This window comes from Daphnia pulex, chromosome 2 (assembly GCF_021134715.1).
Source record: "Daphnia pulex isolate KAP4 chromosome 2, ASM2113471v1".
In the NCBI taxonomy this organism is placed as follows: Eukaryota; Metazoa; Arthropoda; class Branchiopoda; order Diplostraca; family Daphniidae; genus Daphnia; species Daphnia pulex.
The window spans coordinates 10,993,797-11,013,202 of NC_060018.1; the positions used below are offsets into that span (position 1 = coordinate 10,993,797).

The 19,406-nt window shown below is 40.1% G+C and overlaps 2 long non-coding RNA genes across 2 annotated transcripts; one reads left to right on the forward strand and one right to left on the reverse strand.

The window, feature by feature from the left end:
• Positions 1-3,980: 3,980 nt before the first annotated feature.
• On the forward strand, positions 3,981-4,966 carry LOC124188981. The gene is made up of 3 exons (XR_006872555.1): positions 3,981-4,337; positions 4,408-4,628; positions 4,701-4,966. It is a non-coding gene; the product is annotated as an uncharacterized LOC124188981 (long non-coding RNA).
• A 904-nt stretch (positions 4,967-5,870) lies between these two features.
• On the reverse strand, positions 5,871-7,024 carry LOC124188982. The gene is made up of 3 exons (XR_006872556.1): positions 6,500-7,024; positions 6,209-6,429; positions 5,871-6,136 (listed from the first exon to the last, which is right to left on the reverse strand). It is a non-coding gene; the product is annotated as an uncharacterized LOC124188982 (long non-coding RNA).
• Between the last annotated feature and the right edge of the window lie 12,382 nt (positions 7,025-19,406).

Consider the following 19,406-nt stretch of genomic DNA (forward strand, 5'->3'; position numbering starts at 1 on the left):
ATGACACCTTTTTTGTTGTTGCTAGTAGATCCTTATATTTCACACTGATCTATATACATCATTTTGGGATTTCGATAGCTAGTTTAGGGTTGAGTAGGTTAGGGAACAATAGATTGAGTGGGAAGAGTGGGTAAAATTGGGGCCCTCTGTTGAGGTCCCTACAAATTACACATAAATAACAATAGTAAAGTGTCGATCACTGTTGGGAGTCATTATATTCCCAACATACTCCCCGGCAGAGCCCGTTCAATTGGCTCGACATCCTGATCGACTTGATTATCCGTTGGATAGGAGAGCTGTGATGAATTGAGAATTTGAGTGAACATGGATGGCCTGGATTACGAGGAGCTGTTTCGTCAACTGGCTCCGGATTCAGTCAATCGTCCATTCCATTTGTTTCCGAGTGAGAGTTGGCTGACTCTCTTTGGAAGTTTGCCACCAGGATCCCATACCGATTGGTGTGTGCTGGAATTTTCTTTGATGGTCTTCAACATAAGAATAGTTTTTAGTTGGAGTGAAACGTTTTTGTTAGGTACCTGGGTTAACCATTTTGAGAACAACGACTGGTCGATGAAATCTTCTTCTTTGATTAGTGACCTTGTGATGCGTTGAGGAGCTGGTTTTACTGGCTCCAGTAAATGTTGATGAGTAGTGAATTCCGGAAGATTTGTTGCTTGACTGCACGGTGATCTAAACTTCGGAACGACTTTTTGGTTACTTGCTGCACTTGTTGAGTTGACAAATGCAGCGGCTTGTTGACGATCTTCTTTCAATGCTTCCAGCGATGCAGCTGGCCTTCCCGGGGGAAAAAAAGGAACAGAATCAGCCTCTTCTTTGGAGTCAGCTGGCGTAATTCTAATGCATGAATCTTTAGTTATTAGACAATTGAGTGTACAAGGAGCTTCTTCTTGGTAAGTTTGAGCTTCTTGCTGAATGAGAGAGCGAGGAGCTTCTGCCTGATTGGCTTGAGCTTTTTCAGAATCGAGAATACAAGGAGCTTCTGCCAGTTTGGAGGACGCTTCTTGATAAATTGGAGAACTAGGAGTTTCTTGAATAATGAGAGACCAAGGAGCTTCTGCTGGTGTAGCTGGAGCTTCTTGAAAAATGAGAGAACAAGGAGCTTCTGCTTGAAATGCTGGAGCTTCTTGCTGATTGAGCGTGCAGGCAGTTTTTTGGTTGCTAGAGGAGCTCGAGAGAATTTCGGGCTCCACTGCTTCCATACCATCTTCAATGGATACGACCGGAACCTCTGAGATTGATAGTCCTTCTTTGGTCGTTGTTGGACACTGGTACTTCCAGCCTCCTCTTCCATTGGGTTTTTTTTTGCTCCATCCAGTTTTGCTGTGTATTCTATTTTCAAAACAAAAGAATTATTTTCTTTGATTTCATCCTTTTCAAACCTTTTGTTGTCTGGATATCCTTCTGGCCCATCCGGAGACTCCGAGAGTGAGTCTCCTTTTTTCGGTGGGTGGGGAAGACTGGTCGTTCCAGTCTCCATTCCTTCCTTCTGGATATTTTCTTTTGACTGGTAAGAAGGGAAGTTTGAAACACAACAGCTTTCTGTCGCAAGCGACGACTTAACTGGTTGAATTGGGTCTGGAATATACGCTGCTGCAAACTGAGATGTGGTGAGGTTTAAATCGGGTGGTTCTATTTTAAATTGAAGGTTTCGCAGAGCTGCGACATCCTTCAGATCAATCACTGGTTGTAGTGAGTTCAGATTTTGAAAGGCGGCTGGCAATTGGTTGACAGCTCCTGGAGTGACTACGGGCACTGAATAGATGGCTGTTATTTTCTGAATGGCTATGTCACGAATTAGTTGATCTTGATTGACTGTTGGGTTTGCTGCCTGGTTTGCCATCAGTTGTTTGGTTTCGAGAACTATTTTCTCGCATTTCACTCTGCGGGCTTCGAGTTCGTTGCGCCATTTTACTTCTTCAGCTTCGTTTTTGATTCTTTGTTCTTCCTCACGTTTTTTCACTTCTTCAGCATTTGACCATTCCCGCCGTCTCGTCTTGACGATTATTCTGGCGGCTCTAACCTCGTCTGCTGTTTGTTCCATGGTGTTGACGTCTGCTTCGAACGTTGCTTCGTCTATATAATCTTCTTCTTCTAGGATCCTGATTGAGAATATCTCATAAGTCTTGTGGAATCCATTTAGCTTTTTTTCTAGTTTTTCGGCTTCGCTGAATGCTTCCGACGTCATAACGGTTGTTTCGTACGCTTCGGCGAGGTTGATAATGCGGGTGAGATGCCTTTTGATTATAGTTCTTGCGAATTTCGGAGCCATTCTTGATACAACTGGCTCCACAAGAGCTGTTGAGTACGAGAAGAAGGAGATAATTAAAAAAAAATTTTTGATTGAGTTGATTAGCCTTTTTTGTTGTTCTGCTCGGTCTTCGGAGATTCGTGGTGCCGAATTATATCCTGCTTTCTTTTCCACTTTATTTGAATTTCTTTATGTGAAGATATCTGCAAGAACTAATTGATTTATGGAGCTAGGGTAATTTCCAAGCTCCGCACAATTGTACAACGGCATAATAACAATTCAGAAAAAGAATGAAAGAGTTTTTGACGCAAGAGGGCGTCTTTTAATTCCCAATTTTTTGTTTGTACTCAGAGGGCGCGTTATGCCTTCTGAGAAAGAGGGAAGGATTTTTCTTTACGCAAAAAAAAATGCAAGAGCGTAAGAATGAGTGCGAGATTTGTTTTGAAAATGGCGGAAGGCCTTTGAAAAATAGAGATAGAGAGCTTTTAGTTTTTTCACCCTAAGGCTCACACGAGGCGAACACGTTGAAGGGGTAGGGAGGGTTCCCGCTTTTTCTAGTTTTAAAGGGGAAGAGAAGCAAGCCCAAATTGAGAGAAAATTTTTCTTCTTTTTTTTTTTACTCAGAGGAAGCGTTGTGTCTTCTGAGACAGAGAGATATTCACGCACCAGTATTGAAATTAAATAATACAAGTGCAAACAATTATAAGAGAGAGATTTGTTTCGGGAAATGGCAGAAGGCCATAGCAAAGAGATCGAGAAACTATTAAAGTCTTTTCACCCTGAGGCTCACACGAGGCGAACTCGTTCCCGCGTTTTTCCCAATCTAAGAGGTAGGGAAGCAAGCCCCCCCAAAAATTCTTGAAAGGGAAGAGATTCCCGTGTTATCCCAGTTTAAAGGAACGGGAAGTCAACCCAAATCAGCTGAGATTCGTTTGACAATGACAATGCCGTGGGGCTTATCAATAGAGAGAGAGAGGGAATATCGCCTAGGGCTCACACGAGGTGAACACGTTGAAGAGGTAGAGAGCTCAATTAATGAACGAGAGAATAGAGAGAATAATCAACTTAGGCGATGATAGTTTGCGTGAAAAAAAAATTCACCCCTCAAAATTTTGACTAAGAAAATGTGTTTTAAATTTTACGAAATTTCTGAAAGATTTCAGCTTTAATTCAAGAGAGAGCAAATTTAATTTACTGACTGAAGGGGGTCTATTTACTTACTAGACCCCGAGAATAATTAAGTTAAATTCAGAGAAAGAGATAAGAATACTGATAAGTGATTGATCAGCCATCATAAAAAATTTTTACGAGAGGTGACGACGATGACAATCAAAGGAAAAAGAACGAGAGAAAATTTTGAGTGTGATAGGATAAACTTAACACTGGTTGGAGAAAACAAATGTTCGAAGGACCATGTTGGAAATGGAACTCTTGTTGGCGGTGTCGACCGTTCAACTTCCAAGAATGAGATAAGAGAGATGACACCTTTTTTGTTGTTGCTAGTAGATCCTTATATTTCACACTGATCTATATACATCATTTTGGGATTTCGATAGCTAGTTTAGGGTTGAGTAGGTTAGGGAACAATAGATTGAGTGGGAAGAGTGGGTAAAATTGGGGCCCTCTGTTGAGGTCCCTACAAATTACACATAAATAACAATAGTAAAGTGTCGATCACTGTTGGGAGTCATTATATTCCCAACACGCCTGCTTTCATGAAAAATGGATGGAAACGTCAGTTTTAAAAAGGGGCTTACTGCTCGCGAGTTAAGAAGAAATGCACACAGAAGAGGAATAACTAAAATAAGAAAGGAAGATAAAGCTAAAGCCCAAGGTGAATCCTCGTCAAGACCTCGTTGTTTGGGTGCTTTGCGTTCACCAGAAAATAGTGAATCTACAAAAAGGAAGAAAACAGCTAAATCATTAGCTACAAAGAAACCTCGCATGGATAATCCTGATAATAGTGTTAGTTCTCCTTCTGCAAATGTGTTTTCAACTGCATTGGAAAGTGATATTACCCAACTTGATGATAGGTTTGATGTTTCCTGTCAAGAAAAGCTTGCACAAAGTGAGTTTTAAGTTATCTTATTTGTTATCCATCGTATTCTTTTTTAATTTGTTTTTATTCTTGTGCCCAGGTGGTGAACAATTGTTGAAAACTTTATGCGTATTATGCTTTTCATTTAGGAGGCTATAAACTCTCACCGGTTAAGCTCTCCTAGAACATGATTGGATTGATTGGCCATTTAAATGCTGTTTGAAATCAATCACTCTTTATCAATGAGAATGGATATTCTACTACGGATACATGGTTGCTGGTTTATGTGTGTGGATTGATTAATCACCAATATTGAGCTAGGTATCTTGTCTTAATTTCATTATGTTGTTGATTTGTGTTGTCCCCTCTATTAATCTGTTTTTCTTTTTGTAGTTACGTGACGCTCACGGCAAAGTCTTCGTTTTCATTACAACACTACATGATTGCTGGGAAGGTGAAGACTTACCAAGCTGTTTTTAGTTCCGTCTTATTATGGAATCCTGAAGAAACTTCGAAAGTTGCGTCTACTAGATGGGATTGATTAATTAATTTCTTAGACTAGAAGTACGTGTCATATCTGTCATTCTGTGTTGTTCAGTTAACAAGGCTTGTCGCTCGATTTCACGCGAATAATTCATGAGAAATACAAATTTCGTAACACACAAATGTATTGTAGTTTGTACTGTAGGCTAGCCGTGTAAGACCCAAACAGTAGACGATAGAAAAGATGAGCTATTAAAATAATTATAATCTTAAAGATAATCACTATGCACATAAAATCAACTGTTTTTGAATTCATATGTGGTTTCCTCATGAAAAATGGAGTATGGTTCATTTTTTTCTGGCGGAAGCCAGCATAGCGTTACGTAAACAGGGGTTAAAAATCGTTCGGGGTAAATTACACGTATATACATACACAAAAGACTGTTTTTGAATACATATTTGGGTTCCGCGTGAAAAGTTGAGCATAGAACACTAGTTTTATTATTATTGGCGGCAGCCTGCATGGCATGCCTGCACCTGTAATTCACGCCGAACGATTTTTCACGCTGACGCACATAAATGCTATGCAACCTCCCGCCAACAATAAAAAACAATATTTTATACCCAACTTCTTACGCGGAATCCGAATATGAATACAAAAACCCCCTATTTTATACGCATGTACATATAATTAACGCTGAACGAGTTTTCACGCTGATGCCCATAAATGCCATGCAGGCTGCCGCCAATAATAATAAAACTAGTGTTCTATGCTCAACTTTTCACGCGGAACCCAAATATGTATTCAAAAACAGTCTATTGTGTATGTATATACGTGTAATTTACCCCGAACGATTTTTAACCCCTGTTTACGTAACGCTATGCTGGCTTCCGCCAGAAAAAAATGAACCATACTCCATTTTTCATGAGGAAACCACATATGAATTCAAAAACAGTTGATTTTATGTGCATAGTGATTATCTTTAAGATTATAATTATTTTAATAGCTCATCTTTTCTATCGTCTACTGTTTGGGTCTTACACGGCTAGCCTACAGTACAAACTACAATACATTTGTGTGTTACGAAATTTGTATTTCTCATGAATTATTCGCGTGAAATCGAGCGACAAGCCTTGTTAACTGAACAACACAGAATGACAGATATGACACGTACTTCTAGTCTAAGAAATTAATTAATCAATCCCATCTAGTAGACGCAACTTTCGAAGTTTCTTCAGGATTCCATAATAAGACGGAACTAAAAACAGCTTGGTAAGTCTTCACCTTCCCAGCAATCATGTAGTGTTGTAATGAAAACGAAGACTTTGCCGTGAGCGTCACGTAACTACAAAAAGAAAAACAGATTAATAGAGGGGACAACACAAATCAACAACATAATGAAATTAAGACAAGATACCTAGCTCAATATTGGTGATTAATCAATCCACACACATAAACCAGCAACCATGTATCCGTAGTAGAATATCCATTCTCATTGATAAAGAGTGATTGATTTCAAACAGCATTTAAATGGCCAATCAATCCAATCATGTTCTAGGAGAGCTTAACCGGTGAGAGTTTATAGCCTCCTAAATGAAAAGCATAATACGCATAAAGTTTTCAACAATTGTTCACCACCTGGGCACAAGAATAAAAACAAATTAAAAAAGAATACGATGGATAACAAATAAGATAACTTAAAACTCACTTTGTGCAAGCTTTTCTTGACAGGAAACATCAAACCTATCATCAAGTTGGGTAATATCACTTTCCAATGCAGTTGAAAACACATTTGCAGAAGGAGAACTAACACTATTATCAGGATTATCCATGCGAGGTTTCTTTGTAGCTAATGATTTAGCTGTTTTCTTCCTTTTTGTAGATTCACTATTTTCTGGTGAACGCAAAGCACCCAAACAACGAGGTCTTGACGAGGGTTCACCTTGGGCTTTAGCTTTATCTTCCTTTCTTATTTTAGTTATTCCTCTTCTGTGTGCATTTCTTCTTAACTCGCGAGCAGTAAGCCCCTTTTTAAAACTGACGTTTCCATCCATTTTTCATGAAAGCAGGCGGCCATTAACAACCGAGAAAGAAAACAAAACAAAAAAACAATTGCCGACTGCAATGCGATGCTGGCTGCTGAGGGACTGTCCATCTGAGGCCTGTGAGCCAATGAGAAGGCTAGAAATGCGACGGTTTTTGGTACGGACATGCCCGTACGTACGTGGAGACCATGTTGGAAGGAGGGGGGAGAGGGAGACACACACAACAGCTGGTGAACAAGCTACGCCCGCGATTAAGCGGCATTTTAAGGAACCTTCTAAGTCCCTTGATTATTCTGCTGCCATGGCGTTAGTCTACCTCTCCTGGTAGACCGTGGTTTTACGTACTACGTATAACGTATTTTTGGTTTAAGCAACCGTTTCTTCACAACGAAAAGTTGGTTGCCTTCCACGTTACGGTTGCTGAAACCAAATTTACGTTATACGTAGTACGTAAGAAGCTGTAGTCTGAACGATACTAAGGGAAAACAAGATTGCTCAAAAGGTTTACAGAAACCTTCATTGCAACGATATGTTTAACATAAATAGCCTAATTCATCAACACTTTTGACCAGTTCGACGTTGCGATTGTAATATTAGTCCCGACTCTTAGAATACATCATTCACGTAAAGATTTTAAAGTATAAATTATTCTTCGCTGTCTGAACTAACTACCGACTCCGTTTCAGAATCCATGTCCATATAGGCTCAGGTTCGGCAAGTCTCGCAAAAAAATCAACTTTGTTGCGTCTCTTAGAGCTGAAATCCGAATCTTTCTTGTTGCGGACATATTTCTTAGTGGTCGACCTTTATCGGGATTCGGGATCCTCGAAGTAAGAATTATTCCAAAACCGCACGCGTCCGTCGTGGGAGGTAGATGCTATGTAGTGACCACACGTTGAAATGTCTAAACGTTCAATTAGAAATCTGTGGTGACCCACTAGGCCTACCTCCAAGAATCAATGTGTAAAAATAGACTAATGGCCCGGATTTTCCCATCATCACAACCAGTAATAAGGACACTGTCCATGATAGGAATCATGCAGTTCACCGCTGCTGACGGATGGTCTCCAAAAGCGGCACTGTGGTATCAAAATAATTTCCATTTCAAAGATGTACATGTTACCGTTAACAAGGCCAGCAATTACCTTTGTTTCTTGTCGAATGAGACCCACACAGTTCATTTCCGACGGGTAGACGGGGTAGACTTCAGACTATAAATAAAAAGAAGCACTATATGTAATGCGTATCGCTTCTTAGTGTAAAATTTTCATTTTCATCCTACCGGTCCTTCCACTTTTTTGGCTCTTGTGTTAAATGCAGGTTAAAAGCCGTCAACGACGTTCCTTCTCTGCTGGTACATACTAATAGGCGAGATCCCGAATCAGTAATCATTGAACTTTCGAATTCATCCATCCTTTTATACTCTGCACAACAGGTTTCGGGATATCGCGACGCTTATCCAAACACTTTTGATTCAAGAAGGAATATAGGGGAGAGTGGGGCTAAAAGGCCTGGGGCAGGTCGCTCTTTTCTAATTATTTAGCTCTGTATTTAATTTAAAAAATTGAGCTTTTAACCATGTGTGCAAAAGCGTACTAATATTGGAAATTTCAAGAATGGGGAGAGGGGGGCTAGTTGGCAGGTGCTTTTTTCGGAATTTTTCTGAATTTTTTGAGTACACTACTGGTAAAATGAATGAATGAATCCGATTCAGATTTCAATTCTCTATGAATTGATCGTATTTGTTTACAATGTTCATTTACACGAAATTGTGAAATTGAGAGAAACTGCAAAAAAATCTGTCAACTTGCCCCACTTGCCCTTGCCACTTGTCAACTTGCCCCAAATTTCTGACAACTAACCCCACAGGGTGCTTTTCGAACAATAAATTGATAACTAAATAACTTATTAATGTAGAAATGTCGGGTTTCTTTTAAAAATAAAACAAACATTAATTCTTTTTTGCTAATATAGGTTTTCTGACACTCTTAGAGTTTTATACTACGAGAAAAATAAAAAGTGCTGAGAGGCAAAAAAAAACTTTTTGCCGTTTTTTTTCTTTTTGCTATAGCTCCTGTTGGGGAAGTCGTATACTTTTGAAATTTTGTATGAACAATCTGGGTGTTTTCTTTCATATTTGGTGTAAAAGGCTAGATTTGTTTTGGTCTGTAAATGGTCTAACAAAATGCCAACTTACCCCACCTGCCAACTAGCCCCCCTCTCCCCGATACAGAACCCACCTAAAGTTTGGGAACGCGCGCGCGTGCGAGAGGGAACCTTTTGAAGTTTGGCTTTTTTTCTCTGCAATCCGAAAAATCCAATTTTCGTCGGATCGCGATGATTTTTTTGGCCGTAACCATAGTATGTAGGAATATGCTGATTTTTTTCAGATTTTTCCTATCAAGGGGAGGGATAGGAAGGTTTAAAATGGATCCCTAAGTTTGGGAACACTCTATAGTGCTCCATGCAAATTAGGGTACTTTGAAGGGGAATAACTAAAGAACGAGGTTGACGCGCTAGAGGTAGGTTGACGCGGAAAACTCTGAAATGAAGAGGTTCACAAGCTGAACAACATTCTTCATTTTCAGATTTTTTGCGTCATATTTAATCTAGTCAATTGTGAATTGAAAACGGTTTTGATTTTATTGCCCGTTCTAGTCCTTCCCCCCCCCATTTCCACCCACGCCGGGTTGTCACCCCCTCATAAGCGCGCGATTTCTCTGTTTATCAGAGAAAAAGGCGCGCGGGGTGGAAATGGGGGGGGGGGGAAGAAAGGGACAAACGCTGGCAAACAAATAAATTATGTTTTTAACTTAAAAATGACTACATTAAATATGAAACAAAAATTAGGCTTTTAAACTAAATCAGAGTGATAGAGAGGATGGTGACGCCACCCTGTAGGAATTCTCCATGAGGGCTTCGTCCGAGCAGTCTCCCTTGCATGCACTAGTGACTTCTTGCGGATTTTTCCTGAAACATGTTTGAACACGTTTTTTTTTCTAAGTCCTTGCCATAGAAAACAAACTCAGATTTCGTTGTAAAAAATGTGACAAAACTTGCATTTTTTACAGAATCTAGTCATTCCATCTATTTCGCTTTAAAATATAGAAAAAACAAGGAAACATTAAAAAAAGATACAGGGGGATAGGAATCGGAAAGGGAAAAAAATAAGGCGCGAAGGAATCCTATGTCTGCCATATCCTAAGGCCATGCCGCGGGTAGGGACAGGCCATGCGATAAATTTTTGGGTGACCAATATTTATGAACGATGAATTTAAATACATAACCTTAAAACTTTTTTAAAATTAAAAATACGCTGCTCTTTCTGCTAAAAAAAATAAACCTAGTACGACCAATCAAAGTATTTTTTAAAAATTCTCGCGCGAGACACCGTTAGGCCTATCTCGCGCGGGATGAAACGCCTTTTTTGGACCGGGGTGATCCAATACCTGTGGTGGGTACTGTATATATTTTTTTTAATTTTTGGCAACGCTGAAAAATTGTGCGCGCATTACCATGTTGCTGTTCCTGTCGCCGGGCCTGGCGTAGCTGGCCGACTCGACGGACAAGATCGGCCGAGAGGTCAGGAAAAATAGTCCAAGATTGGAGGAAACGGAGGAAGGGTAGCAAGAATGTTGGCGACAGTTGGCCATGTTAATTCTCTTATGGAGAGAATCAACCAATGGTTTTTAACTGTGCTATTACCCAGTTCGAGTCCAATTCTTTTTTCTTCGCTTTAATCGACTTGGCAACTTCGGACGTTAGCCAACTTTGTAGTAAGTCCTTCGCGTGCTGACATCTAGCGTAGTGTAAATTGAGGGTTGACACATTGTTTGATGACACAGTCTAGGGGAATTTATGAATTTATTAGCTGTAATTTGGCTGTGGGTGTTTAATTGTTTATCTGTGATCTTACTAACTACTAATTTAATGGTTGCGACGAATGCAACATGAGAACGCATCAACGCGGGGCATTGCCCCACAGCACCGTTTAACATAATTTGTATCGATACGTAAAATGAATGAGAAGTGATTATTTTTATTCATAATAAGGAATTCAAACTTTCAATTGAATTTTTGAGATGATTGCAATATGTGAAAACGCGGGTCTTGTCCGGTCGACCAAAATGGTTGACCGCCTTCGGCCCGGTGAACATGCTGCGCTTGGAGATGCGCTGGAAGTGGTTCTCGCAAATGTAGAGCATCGTCGTGCGCAAATCAAATTTGTGGAAGAACTGAGAGATGAAGATGTGCATCTGCTGCACGTTGGTCACGTCCTTGCGCTCCACGTCTCTCAGGACGTCGATGAACCACTTGCCGTTCCTGCAGGCTGTTGCCGGTGACCTGACGGATTTTTTATGTAAAAAAATTCGGGCACAGGAGCAACAGCCGGGATGACTGACGTAAACACTAAACCGAGAAGGGTTAGCAGCAGAGAGTTTTAGGTGGATATAGACATTCCTCGAGGTAGATCGGCTGGAAGAGCTCTAACAGCACGCTTGAATTCAAGGCGTTTAGTGGCAGTGATGTAAGTTATGAGGGATTTCCAGAATTTGACGGATGATGCAAACTCTGAAAGTGAGGGTGTCCAGCACCCGTAGCTGGCCTCTACCGATTCCTATAGAAGGAGTCTTTGGCGAGCAAAAAGTTTACGTTCAAACAGAAAATGGATTGTTGTTTCGTTAGCATAACCGCATTTACAAGCCGGTGTGGCGGAAAAGCTAAAGCGGCATGTATAAATCAAATGTTTTTTTTATTACTTATTTTTGTTAATTCTATTTTAAAATATTGAATATGAATTTTAAAATGTTATAAATGAATTTTAAAATTAATTAAATTTATCGCATTCCGCAACGTCCTCACCAAATTGCACACAGCTCACCAGGGAATCGTAAGAACAAAACGACGCGCGCAGCAGACGGAGTACTGGCCTAGGATCACCAACGACATCACTATGTTGGTGGAGCGGTGTGCCACCTTCCAGGAACGGCTGGCGAGCCAGGGCCAGGAGCCACTGATGGCCGACTCACTGCCAACGTACGTCTTTGAGGACGTATCTGCTGACCTATTCCAACATGAATCCCTCCACGTCCTGGTTTATGTGAACTGAATTTCGGGATGGACAGTGGTGCACCAGTGGAAGCGCGACCCAACAGCTCGTGAGGTGATGCAAGCCGTCATCAGCAACTTCGTGGAATAAGGCGTTCCAATGCGTTTTCGCTCTGATAACGGCCCGTAATTTGACGACGGAATTTTTCAGGCGGCCCTTCAACGCTGGGGGGTAGCGTTGGGTAGTTCCACCCCGCTCTATCCCCAAAGCAAGGGACACACCGAGGCTGCGGTGAAGGAGTTGGTGCTGAAGCTGGCTCCGTCGGGAGATTTATCATCGGAAGAGTTTCTCGCTGGATTGCTGGAATTCCGGAATACGCCGCTCGTGACGGGACTGTCGCCGGCTCAAATTGTCTTCGGCCATCATCTCCGCTCTATCGTGCCAGCCCACACCTCGTCCTATACAAGCCAATGGAAAGAGGTTATGGCGGTGCGAGAACGACAGGCCAAAGTGAACGCAGCCGCAAAATTCCGTTTCGATTCACGAGCTCGTCCACTTTCCCCTCTTCCTGTCGGGGTGCCGGTACGTGTTCAAGACACCAACACAAAATTATGGATCTAGGTTGGGGTGATCGTCGCGGTTGGCCAGTATCGATCATACCGCGTGAAATTTATTACCAGCGGTAGCGTGCTCTGGCACAACAGACGTTTTCTCCGCCCCATGGTCCAGGCAGCGGCCTAAGAAGAAGACGTTGCGGCACGAGAGTTGAGCCATGATCTATAAATAAGAGGTCTACGAACTGTCGTCTGCTAGCAGTTTCGTCTGCTAAATCTTGAAAATAAAATTGGGGCATCCGCTTGGTGCGCTGGCTGTCCCGGTCAGTCATACTTTCCATGGGAAAGTATAGGGAAAGGAAGGTTTTTTCGCTTAAATTTAACATTTTACGTTAAACTAATTGTTTTATATGAGCATCTATCAACTTTATTAAGTGTATTGTTCATCTATATTATATCATACAACCATAATTGACATATTTCGGTTTTGATTTTGAATATTCTAATTTTTAGAGCGCTTTTTGGCGGAGCGCAATTATACGATTATGCAATTTAATCTCTAATCCCATTGCGAGTCATGGGGAATATGAAATTACATTATAGTCGTTTGACGGCGGCTAAGACCTGAGAATAAGAAGAACGCTTTATTAATTCGAGTGCATGCTACAGAGAGTCATGCATTTCTTGCATGTAAGGCTATATGGTATAATAATGGATAATATTACTTGTTGGCCAGCGCTCTTTACTCTGTATATTTATAGAGACTGGAAGGGAACAAGGCATATTATGATGTCTGTTACTACATAGCATCTTATGCTTTAATGCGGGCGTAGCTTGCCAAAAGAAAAAAAAAGAATCTCTCAAACCAAAACGGCTGGACCTTCTTATTTTTTCTCTTTTCTTCTACATAGCTTCGCATTTAGCTTAATAGGTAATGGAATGGCATTAGTGTTCCGGCTGGCCTCCGATTGTCTGTGTACATTTTGAAGCCCGGCCGGGTGAGCTGCGCTTACAATAATATGTGACGCCGCTCGTGTGCAATCCGAGCCATCTAGTATATTCGGGTTTTTTTATTAATTTCTGATTATTATTATTCAAATACTCCAATATTATTCAAACTCTCTCTGACGTTTTTACCAAAGACGTCGCCTTAGCGCCGCCGCCGCCATATCACGCACTGCACAATGAAATCGTAAATTATTTAGCTAACCAGCAGCTAAGTTTTTTTTTTTTTTTTTTTACAAAAGCAGTTTGTCATCATATAAGTGAAGATCGTGTCTCGCCGTTTCCGCCCACCATACGCAACAAATAATCTCGCAAATAATAGCACCCAACAATTATTTTTAAAAAATGGAGCGAAAACAGATATTTAGTGTACATCATCATTGCTGTTGATGAATGTTACGTTTTCCTTGGTAAAGTTACAGTACACCACAGCGGAATATAGGAAAAATAGTTTAATTCAGCTGAATTCAGCCCAAAAGCGCTCTAAAAATTTAAATATACTCGACATCAACATCGAAAAATGTCAATAACTGTTGTATATTATAATAAAGATGAACGATACACTTAATAAAGTTGATGGATGCTCATATAAAACAATTAGTTTAACGTAAAATGTTAAATTTAAGCGAAAAAACCTTCCTTTCCGTATACTTCCCCATGGAAAGTATGACTGACCGGGACAGCCAGAGCACCAAGCGGATGCCCAATTTTATTTTCAAGAATTAGCAGACGAAACGTCAAAATCGGGTCTAGCAGACTACAGTTCGTAGACCTCTTATTTATAGATCATGGTTGAGCGATCAACACGCGGCGATGGCAACGGAACCTCCTGACGTCGGACAGCAGCCGGCAGCGGATACCCCACCATCCCGGGCAGGAGCGCCCGAACGCGCAAGCCCCGTGTTAACTTTTCTAATTACCTCCCCCCGTCTATTTCATCTCATTTTTGTCTTTAATGTGTTTTATTGGTCAACCATCATGTTCTAAATCGTACCCATTTGAACATCTACATTCCTCTGCTATATGTGTACACGGCCGCTGGGCTACGCCCTTGTTTTATTATGTATGGAGCCTCCATCCGGCTGTTGATTGCCATCGGCAGCGTACGTCGGCTCGGGAAGGGTTGTGATGTATTCAAGAGTTGCCATACGTGGGAATAGATGTCGCGACGGTCGCGACGGGCGAGAATGGAGAGAGACGCTTAGAGGCGGTTATTCAGGCTCGCGACTCCGTGCGTTAAGGTTCCCCCTTCATGTCTTCGTTTCTTCCCTCCTGTGTGTAATCTTAATCGTAAAATCTGGTTGTGTTGCTTGAATAAAGTCGCAATCTGACGATTGCAACCCGGACACAACAGTGACCTTTTTTCCAGATTTTTTAAAAACAATTAAATGTCCATTAGCTACTGATTTCACAAGAAATAAACATTTTTATTGTTAAATGCTGCTTTAGGTCTATGGACTATGTAATCGATACATCATCTAGTTCACTACAAAATAATGTCAGTTTTGAAGTTTGTGAAGTTCTTTTGGTTAGTGAACTGGTAGTAAATGGTTCTTCTGGAAAAATTTGAATTCAAATTTTACTTTTGTAACTATTCCATGAAATCGTCATCCACTTCAACACCACACTGTATCACAACTTTCTCGGTTTCCAATTTTTCTTTCTTTATTTTGAACGGGTTCTCATCAGGCTTGTAGTTTACTTCCTCAATTTTGACCACCGTCTAAAAAGTCTCCTGACTCCCGATCAATTGCTTCGCCCAATTGCAGATGGGATTTGTTGTTGCCCAAAATATAAAGAATTATTATTGTCTTTTGAAACAAAACTATGCATATTTATTGCATGCACCTTTATGCTCGTTCGTTAACTGTACCGTGAGAGCCACCTTCACCTGCCTCAGGATTTAAAGCTCTTGACAATGGTTCTTTTTCACACTTATTTTGGCGGTTAATCGACAAGGAATTCTACACCTGCACTGACACACAAGTAAACATCCTCCTGCAAATTGACGAAAAATTTTCAGGATAAATTAAAAATTATATAAAGAAAACCTTTTTACCTTTTCGCTCTTATTTAATAGGCGGATGTATTTTCCGTCTAAGTTAACTTCGTCGATTCTAATATGGTCGATAGGACTAACATTGTAGCTTACATCGTAAAACACGTTTGATGAGCATTCTTTCTGAGTTGCTACATTCAAACTGTTTTTAAAATTACACAATTCATTAATACGAGTTAAAAGGATTTCGTGGAATTTAAGTAATTTAAGATTAACTCACCGGGTTTCTTCGCTTTCAACAAGCTTGCTTAGTACTAAGATCTTCTTTTCCATTCCAGTTTTCTGAATTTCCATCAAATCTTCGTACTTCTTTTTCCTGTCAAGACAAGAAAACTGTGATTTTGCATGACATATAGAGTAGCCATTGCGCGTTTCCAACATACGTTCAAATTAGAAGAAGCAGTCAAAGCCAACGTCAGACGATCTTGGGTTGCAACCAGTTCTTGGTTTTTAGCGCCAACTGCACTTCGTTGCTCTTCCAATTGGTCTTTGTCATTGTCTTTGTCAATTGGCTCTAGCTCCGTTAGTGCAGGGCATCATTCAACTGTCAACCTCCATGCTCTATGGTTTAGAAATTTCTTTAAAAAAAATTTTGAAAGATAAATAAAAAATTTTAACATTTTATTTTTGTTTACTACTCTTTGAATGTAAACAGTGCAATCCGAAAGGTACATACTTTTAATACCACAGTTAAATTAAAAGGCGTCCTGCACTTCTGGAATGTTATATAAATGTAGACAACACCTTTTGGTGAATCACCTATTACAGTTTGCCTTTAACTTTTAACCTCCATGGATTAAAAATCCTGTGCCTCTTATATCTTAAGTTTGGCAATTTTGCAAACGAAAAGAGTAACTCATTGTTATAATACATCGATGGCATTCAAAGAGACACGGCAGCTTACCAAATTGTTCCTTATTTCAGGCATATCAAGTTGTTGTTCAAATACTCTATAATCTTTCATCTTACGAAGTGGCATAGTCAAATCCTTATGGAATACAGGGTGCCGTTTTTTACCACTAGGTCCAGCATCTTTGAATCGTTGCTGGAAGAAATGCATGCTCGTTCGTAATCTTTAAGACTTACGAGAATTTTCCTTTGATCTCGCTGTTCTAGCTTCACATCAACAACATACTGTGCTCTAGTTCGTACATAATGTTCAATGCCTAATAGTACAGAATCAGATACGAATAACAGAGAAAAAGTTGTTGGTCTAAGACCAAGGCCAAAAAAAGTTACCTTTTAAGTAATCCATAAACAATTTTTCCTTTTGAGTCAAGGCAACGTTTGCTTTTTCCTGCACAAATACCACACATATATCACGGGAAGTCAAGCTACGCTTTTCCGATTCAGGTTCTTTTTCAACTATGAAATTTCGTTTCTATTGTTTCCTCTTTGTCTCTAACTCTCCGCACATGTAATGGGAGGATAATGGGAATTAATAGATGCGTTTTTATGAAAGAATTTCAAAAGGAAACCTTTACTTTTCTGCTGTCCCGGGTTGAGGGGGAGGGATTTGTGTTATGTGCTATTTTCACGTGAAGCCTGAGTTGAACGTCGTTTCCTATGAAGACTTCAAAATTTCTCTTCTCCTGATTTAGCTTTTGTTACACTCACATCGCACAATAACTTACGGTGTGTGCGGAAATTTTTTGTATAGAATGTTGAGGCCAAGTAGTTTTCAGCAATTCGCCTCTACGTACTTTTTCTTGGGGATCTTTCGTTGGCCAGTAACATTTTCCATAGTTCAACGTCCAACATTCTGGAACCACTTCGTTACGACCAATCTCAGTAAATTTCACGACCAAATAAATCATTTCGAAGACAACAAGTTTTGAATGTTGTCTTTTTGACGCAGAATTCCAATTTGAGCACTTTGTGAAATACCCATACACGTGTAATGCTACTTAGTTAGACCTGAATACTGAAATCATTCTATCAAAATTTCCCCTTTTCTTAAACGTTTCTTACCACTTCCCTACTTTAACAAAGTAAAGTATGGGATTGAAAAACATGTGAAGGCCATGAATCATTCTTGTAAACGCAAATTTTATTTAATTGTGGACTGTAACCACATTTAGGTTTACGTAATTAAAGATCACTATTCCTTCTTAAATGTTTACGTCATTTGTCTTTTCTCCGTGGAAATTTCGACGGGTCTTCTTTAAAAAAATGCATTTTGCAACGCATCACGCGACGAAAAACAGAAAAAAAGTAGTCGAAAAGACGAAAAGCTGAAAAGTGGCCTAAGTTTTAGTTTCCGGAATTCTGTTTTCATGTTTGGAAAATCATACTTACAGATAACTTGTTCAGACCGAATTTTTAAAATACAAATTATTTTTTTACTCAACTAATTTTTGTTAAAACAGGGGCCCAAACATTGTTTCCATAACTAATGGCTACAGGAAACGTCGTAGGGAGAGTAACAAACAAGTCTCATTTTTTAACTTTGCCAATGGATTTGATAGTTAGAGTTCATTAGATTTTTGTGAAATCCCCCCTGCACAAGTAACAAGGCCAATCAATAACACTTTCACAGAATGTGAACTAGATTACAGTGCTAGGCCACCAACTCCAAATGCAACCGAGGTATTTAGGTTGTGATTTTTGTGCGTGTGTGCTTTTTCATTAACGATACAGTTATCTACATCCAGACATATCATCCAGCGTCACCGACTTTGAGGGAATGTGAATTATTTGATTGTAGTGATAGGCTATTTTACATTACAGCGAGGTATATAGGGTTGTTTTTGCGTTACATTTGGTTTTACCTTCATTAACAATATCATGTTGATATCCAGACGGATTCTCTTATGTGTTCTACTGTGAGTGAAAGTAATACGAGTAGAGCCTGTTCTAGTACATCAGAGGCTTCTTCGCACAGTTCGTGCAGTGAAGATGCGAGCTAATCTGACATTGAAGGTTGGCCAAACAATTGTAATGCATCACTGAAGGAACAATTAGCTTGGCAAGTTGAAAATCAAATGCATCACATTCACTGGGATAAGGTGCTACGCATTTTCAAAAGATTTCATCCAGAGTTACCATAAGTGCAAGAACATCAGTGCAGACCGATAGAAACATAGTACAGCTTTTTGCGGTCTAACCTGGTTATTATAGGCATTTTGGTATACAAAATGGGTTGTTACGATTACTTACACAGTTCGGCGGGCAACAAATCATCAGACGCTTACCCAATATGTTGGCTTTAACGATCTTAAATTGAACAAGAGTTCTACCAGCCAATTCACAGTCATTGTTGGATTCATTCCATTATTTCCCGATTCTCGTCCTTTTGAAATTGGTGTTTATCATTGTTACTCAAAAGCGGAAAACAGTAACACACTCTTGAGTCTTGACCAATTTCGAACTGAGGTCTTACTTTTGTTTGACTCGGGATTTGAATTTCATGGAGAAAATGTAAAAGTTGAAATTGCCGCTCTTATTTGCGATGCTCCAGCTAGAGCCACGGTGACGGGCACTAAAAGTCACTCGTTTGACTTTCACTTATGTAGCAAATGCACTGGTTCGGGTGTGAACAAAACAAGGCTTGAACAAAGTGACGAACTGCACAGACGACGATGTTCACGACGAAAATTGGGCGTACTATAGCAATTGGACACGAGTGGGGTGGCGAAGACACGGCTAAAGTGACGAACTGCACAGACGAAGATGTTCACAACGAAAATTGGGCGTACTGCAGCAATGGGACATCAATCATCGGCAAACAAACATTCAGTCAATCAAACACAAAGAAGGGAAAAAAGAAATGAAATTCACTTTAAACGAGCAATCAATGTTGACTTGGCGCACGACAGAATGTGACTATTTCTGTTGACACGTGGTGGGTTGGCGGAAAAAAATGTGTGGTGTGGTGGAAACAGGTTGTTGGGGGTGGGTGG